This window comes from Peromyscus maniculatus, chromosome 7 (genome assembly GCF_049852395.1).
Source record: "Peromyscus maniculatus bairdii isolate BWxNUB_F1_BW_parent chromosome 7, HU_Pman_BW_mat_3.1, whole genome shotgun sequence".
In the NCBI taxonomy this organism is placed as follows: Eukaryota; Metazoa; Chordata; class Mammalia; order Rodentia; family Cricetidae; genus Peromyscus; species Peromyscus maniculatus.
The window spans coordinates 77,653,284-77,659,894 of NC_134858.1; the positions used below are offsets into that span (position 1 = coordinate 77,653,284).

Here is a 6,611-nt window from a genome sequence, read left to right on the forward strand (position 1 = left end):
AAACAACAACAACAAAAACCATTCTGAGATGATCTCATTTGCTGACTATGTTCCCTTTGTCAGAATGTACATTATCCTCTACAGACAGACATCAAATAAGTGTGTTTACCCCTGTCCTGTGCCTGTAAGAGTACTTAGTTCACAGAGCAAGCAAAGCAAGTTTTTTTGTTTGTTTTTCTGAGGTAGGATACTGTAAGGAAAGCCCACAGTCCATTTGCTGGTGGAGGATGCAGTTCCAGAGGTACAGCAGAAGCCTCATCATTAGTTTCTCCAAAAGAAATTCTGTTGGTATCTATATCAGTTACCTTTCTGTTGCTGTGACAAAACACCATGATCAAAAGCAACATATAGAAGAAAAATTTATCTGGACTTATGGTTCCAGAGGGATCAAAGTCCATCGCAGTGTAAGTGTGGCTGCAAGCAGGAGAGCTCCTGTCTTCAAATGAAGGTATGCAGAGGGAAGAGAAACTGGGGGTGGCTCTAGGCTTTAAGCTTTCAAAGCCACCCCCAGTCACACACTTCCTCCAGCAAGACTGAAACTCCTAAACCTCCCCAAAAGAGCACCAGCAACTGGGGATCGAGTGTTCAGATACGGAAGCCTATGGGGGACATTTCTTGTTTTAATTCACCACAATCCCCTAATGTAAGCTACATTCCTGCCTCTTGGCAGTAAAAGAATAGATCAAGCATTTCTTTCCCTTCCCACATCCCCACCTCTTCCTTCCATGTCTCTCTGGGTGTTGGAGGCATGAGTTGAAACAAAGTCTTACTAATTGAACCAGGCTGTCTGTGAACTAACTATGTAGCTCACAAACCATGATCCTCCTACCTCAGCTTCCCAAGTGCCGGGATTCCAAATGCATGTTGTCAGGCCCTGCTCTTTTCTCTATTTTATTCTATGATAGATTCTCTCTCTATGGAGCCTTGACACACAGTCATTTTATCTCAGCTTCCTGGTTGCAGGATTACAGGTCTACACCACCATACAGGCTCCCCTTTGTTCTTTGATAAGCCCCATGTGATGGAGGAACATCTTGTCCATTCCAAAGATGGTCCTGACCGAGTCCCTCCTTGATTAACTGTGAGACTCCTCTGAGCAACCTTGGCCTAAGAACTGAGGAGAAAACACGAAGAAGCTGAATAAACACTAACCTTATTTCTGTCAGTTCAAGGCTGTGTACCTCGTGTGTGTGACAACCCCAGACTCCTTAAAATGCTGTTGAAGAAAGCTCGATACTGTTCAAAGAATGTACTCATCAGTCCAGCTAAAAACCTGGGGGAAGGGCCTTGACCTCTTTTTTCTTAAAGCATTTTTGTTATAAAACTTGCAGTTATAAATTTATTTTCTCTTTGAGATTTTTTTTCTGCATTCCGGGGAGTTTCTTTCTCAAGGACCTGGGAACCATCCCTTTGAAATGTAATCACCAAGAAAGATGGCCTCACCCAGTCTCTGTGGGAGAGTAGGAGCCTAACTTTGATAAGTGCCAGCCACAGGCATGCATTGAGCAGACTCTCACTGGCTCCCCTCAGTGTTTTCCCTTAGCACACACAAACGTTGTTAAAGCCTGGGCCGGCCTTTTGTTCCTGCGTATTTGCATTTGTGTCTCTTCCCCTTGTCCTAGCTTAAATAAAGCCTCTCTTGTCACTTTAATGAGTGCCTAATGGATAGTTTTCACTTTCACAACAAGAGGGGACTATGCACAGCGTGCTTGGCCCTGTGGCAGGGTGGGGGAATTCCCACAGACTGTATACCACAGTTAGTCGGCATTTCAGCCTCCTCAGAGACGATATTCCTCTGGAATGTTCTTCACATTTTCTTTGCTTTGATAGAAGATAGACACAGGGCCTGTCCTAAGGGTGGAGCTCTGTCTAAAATCAGAAGAAAATGATGGAGTAATGCCTAGACTTTGATAGTTCATCCTGCCTTCCACCTTCTCCCCTCCCTCCTTCCCTCCCTCCTTCCCTCCCTCCTCCCCTCCCTCCTTCCTCCCTCCCCACCTTCCTCCGCTCCTTCCTGTGCTGGGAATCAAGCCCAGAGCTCTTGCACTCTAGGCAGGTGCTGTGCACCACTGAATTACATTCTCAGACCTTGGTTTTCGGTTTGTTTGTTCAAAGCTGGTCTGGAACACAGGATCCTCTCACTTCTCTGCCTCCACAGTGCTGGGATTACATCCAAATCCTTCTTGACAACGTGACACTCAAAATTCTTTTGGTTAGCTTAATTGCATCATGCAGTTGCCAGACTATGGCACCTCCCAAAGTAGCAGGCAGTTGGCTACAGGGTCTGGGGCTTGGGAAAAAAACACCTGAATTTGGAGACACACATTTGTAAGTTTGATTACCCAGCAAGAATGGACTGAGTTTGAGAAGAGTTGGTAAACAAGAAACATCATGTTCTAGGAGACATCATGTTCTCAGGCAGGTGAAGGGCCACACTTCCAACTCTTTACATCTCACAGTGCACAACAGGTGACTTGGGGGAGATTTAGGGCGTCCACATGGGGCTCAGGCCAAGCTTTCATTATTTTCTTGTCAGTTTCCTAGGTTAATGGAACAATGCACTACAATCAGGGTGATTAAAAAACAGCAGAAACACTGTCTCATAGTTGTGGAGGGCAGGAATCTAAAATAAAGGCAGCAAGCAGTAGGACCATGTCATCTTGGAAACTGGCAGGCGAATCCTTTGCCTCATTGTTGCTTTTGGTGTTTTGCTGGTGACCTTGGGCATTTCTTGGGTTGTAGAAATGGGTTACAGCCCTTCAATGTCACTTTCTGCTTTAGTGACCATACTGGGTTCTTCCCATGTGTTACTCTATTGTCACATGGCTGTGGCATTTATAAGGTACAAGTCCTGTTAGATTAAGGGTCCCCTTTATTCTAGTATGACCTTATCTTAATGACCCCATTTCTGGAGAAGGCCTTAGTCTGAATGAAGTAAGGCTGGGGTTAAGATGTCAATAATGTTTCTGTTTTAGGAGATAGAATTCCTTCTACAGTATTTCTTTTATATTTTAAAACTATAATGAAAAAATAAATACAAAGTAGGAAGTGTTGAATACTGAATTTTATAATCATTAAGATTATTAATATCAGATTATGCTTTAAATCAATATTTTATAATTATATATGTGAGTATCATTTGTGAGAAATATTCATAGTAGTAAATGTAAAAAAGTAAGAATATTCCTATAAACATTCATATAGGGCTGGCTTGTTGCTCTTGCAGAGGACTGAGGTTCAGTTCCCAGTACCCACATGGTAGTTCACAACCATCCATGACTGAAGTTCTGGGGATCTGATGCCTTTTTCTGACCTCTACCGGCACCAGGCATGCACATATTACATATATAGACATATAGGCAAAACATTCATACACATACAATAAGTGCTTAAAAAACTAAACATTCAATTATATTTTTTCTATGACAAAGTTAATTGCCAATTTCTTATAAAAATGAGAATAGATGTTGAATCCAAGTGAAAATTTTCTTGGATACATACATGCATACATCATTATGATAATCATACTGCAGTTATATTAAGCACTACCAACAGTATAATTATCACCGAGATCTTTGAAAACACAATTTGATCATCTGCCTCCAGCTCCAATGGGAAGGAACATCTGCTTGGCTCGTTCATTACCACCAGCTGTACTTTGATATAGATACTCTCTTCTTTATGTCTCCCCTACAGTTCACTCAGCAGAGCAATATGTTCCCACTGATGATTAGAAAGAGAGAGACATACTTTCAGATCCACTCTTCTTGAGTGACCCTCATAGGAACACAGAATTTAAAAAATGCTTCTCATGACAGCAACCAGCTGGTAAGTCCTGTGCTTCCAGTTTTCATCTGAGTGACACAGTCTATCTGTTTCTTTCCTGGCCCTTCTCTCTCCTTCCTGCTTTTTGAGAAACTCTGATACAATAGAAGCCAGGTCCTTACAGGAAAAACATGTTAGGCAAGAGAGAAACCAATGAGTGATGAGAATAGTGTCTTTGGAAACCAAAGGAAGGTGTGGTCATCAAACTCAGTTGCTTATGGCATTCTGAATAGATAAGCACGAGACTATTCCCACAAAGGAACAGTGGAAGAGCTCGTTGGAAGTAGTTTTAGTTCGGTGGTGGAAATGACCATGGCTTCCAAAGACATAAGTGAGGACTGCATGGGTTGACATTTCTTTATGCTTCCTGGTGTTATGTTTAGTTTTGGTGAAACATGGCATACATTAATATAACATACAATCAACATTATATGAATAGGACATATATTCTACAACTGTTAGCAGTATTAATAAATTGACATGAGACTCTTCTGAAATGTATAAAGCACCAGAAATTTATAAATTACATCCTGTTGCGAGATATTTGGTTACACTGTGTAAAGATATGTCACTGTAATTGGTTTAACAAAAAAACTAAATGGCCAATAGCTAGGCAGGAGATATAGGCAGGACTTCCAGACAGAGAGAGCTCTGAGAAGGAGAAAGGGGGAGTCACTAGCCAGATGCAGAGGCAGCAGGGCATGCAGAAGGAGAGGTAAAAGCCATAAGCCATGTAGCAGAATGTAGATGAATGTAAATGGGCTAATTTAAGTTATAAGAACTAGTTAGAAACAAGTCTATGCTATAGGCTGAACTTTCCTAATCAATAAGAAGTCTCCATGTCATAATTTAGGGGCTGGTGGTCCAAGAAAGTCTGCTATATTTGTCACCCAAAGTGGAGCTCGAATATCCAAACATAGGACCTGAGAAAGCTAAGAAAAGTTCTGGACAAGGAACCAGATGTAGTGTCCTGAACCTGCAGTCTCTCAGGTGGGCTAGTGCTCGGTAGCAAACAGATGGTTGGCTACCAGCTGCTACACCATGCACTAAACTGAGCCACACAGCAGCTGACATAGCAATTTAAGATTTGTCTCATATGGTCAGAGAATGTTGTAGGTGCTTAGTAAAGCCAGGTCCAGACACAGAAAACCTCTAAAAAGGTACAGTATGTTTAAGAATGTGCTTATATGCTAAAGAAATAAAAGAAAATGAGTATAGACAGTCATAAAAATATAAATAGTTTAAAAATAATGAAGTAGCTAGGTGGTGGTGGCACACATCTTTAATCCAGGCACTCAGGAGGCAGAGCCAGGCAGATAGATCTCTGTGAATTCGAGGCCAGTATGGTCTACAGAGCAAGATCCAGGTCAGGCAACAAAACTACCCAGAGAAACTCTGTCTTGAAAAATAAACAAACAAAAAAGAAAAGAAATAATAAAGTAAAGTCTTTTAAGACAGAGTTAGTAATATTTTTTAAAGGCACATAAAGAGGGGAAATACAAAGGGTGTCTGGATCCTGTATGGTGCTTTGTTGACTTCGAATTTTTGATTGCTAATAGCAGCTGCTGAGAGACATTGGATTATGGAAGGGACTGCTGAATTAAACCAGTCTATATACTTTAGAGATGTCTTGGCTTCAGAATGGAAGTCCAAAAATATTTTGCATTAGGGGAAAGGTTATGTTTTTAAAGCTATGGATTCCTTCAAAGTTAATTGGGATTAGATTTGACTTGGGGAGACCTGAAAACTCTTGGCTTCAGACATTAAATAAAGGAACAAGAAAAACCCTACAAGACAGATGATGTATAAGCTGATCCCTCTACATGGAAACAGGTCTGAGATGAGAGGACACATGATAAACTTGTTGGCTACAGAGTCCTCATGACTTATTATTACATGCCATCCTTCCATATAGCATGGGTAGAAATTTATATCACAGTTTGGCTATCCAGTCCAAACAAACTTTAACAGATAACCTTTTACCTGCTCAAACATAAAACAAAAAATTTTAGCTGACTTGTACACACCACACATTCCATACTTGTGTTAATGCAAATATATATTACCTTTAAAAGTTTGTGTGTTTTCAGAAAAAAAAAAGGCCAGATACCAATGAAGACAAGTAGCCCAGGTGATCCAGCCTCATAGAATGCCTCTATTGCAGTTTCTTCAAAATTCTACACCCAGAATATTTTCAAAGCTGCTAGCTGAGATTGTCCAGCCTCACACACTACTCTCACCAGGACTTCAGATAAGCCTTGCACTTTCTTCAGATAAGCCTTGCACACAGAGACTGTATAACAAATGATACAACTAGCTTTCTCAGAAATTGACCATTATCTCAATTTTCTCAGGTTCCCTATAATTGGCATCACCCAAAGACAGCAGGAAACAGTCTAAAGACTACAATGCCCACATTCTCAAGAAGTGGGGTAAGCAGCTTATGGTTGTTCAGTGGGTCATGAATGTTTTTCATTGCTTAGGGGGGTTGGTTACAAATTGTTACTGATCATGGTCAGGGCAAAAGCTAAACAAAGGAGATTGGATTTAGGGGTCTCTTTCTGAAGGGAAAAAGTGGGCTATAGTATAGAAATGATGGGATAAGAGGGTGAATTGTTGAGTCTACTTTTGAACAACCACTAGTTTCAAATATTTTACATTGGTATGGATTTTTATATATTGATACAGATTTAAAGTTATTTTTGTTATACTGTATATATGTTTCTACTATTGCTTAAGGTATTGTGCCTATGCAGCTCATTTAAAAATGTAATGTTAAGTTTTAG

General features: G+C 40.6%; 1 long non-coding RNA gene across 1 annotated transcript in view; it reads left to right on the forward strand.

Moving 5' to 3' along the window:
• The window catches only part of LOC121831123 (uncharacterized), a 28,981-nt gene extending 22,723 nt beyond the window's left edge, over nucleotides 1-6,258 (forward strand). The window contains exon 3 of the long non-coding RNA XR_013052854.1: nucleotides 6,180-6,258. This is a non-coding gene — a long non-coding RNA (uncharacterized LOC121831123). The remainder of the gene's footprint in view (nucleotides 1-6,179) is intronic.
• Nucleotides 6,259-6,611: the final 353 nt, after the last annotated feature.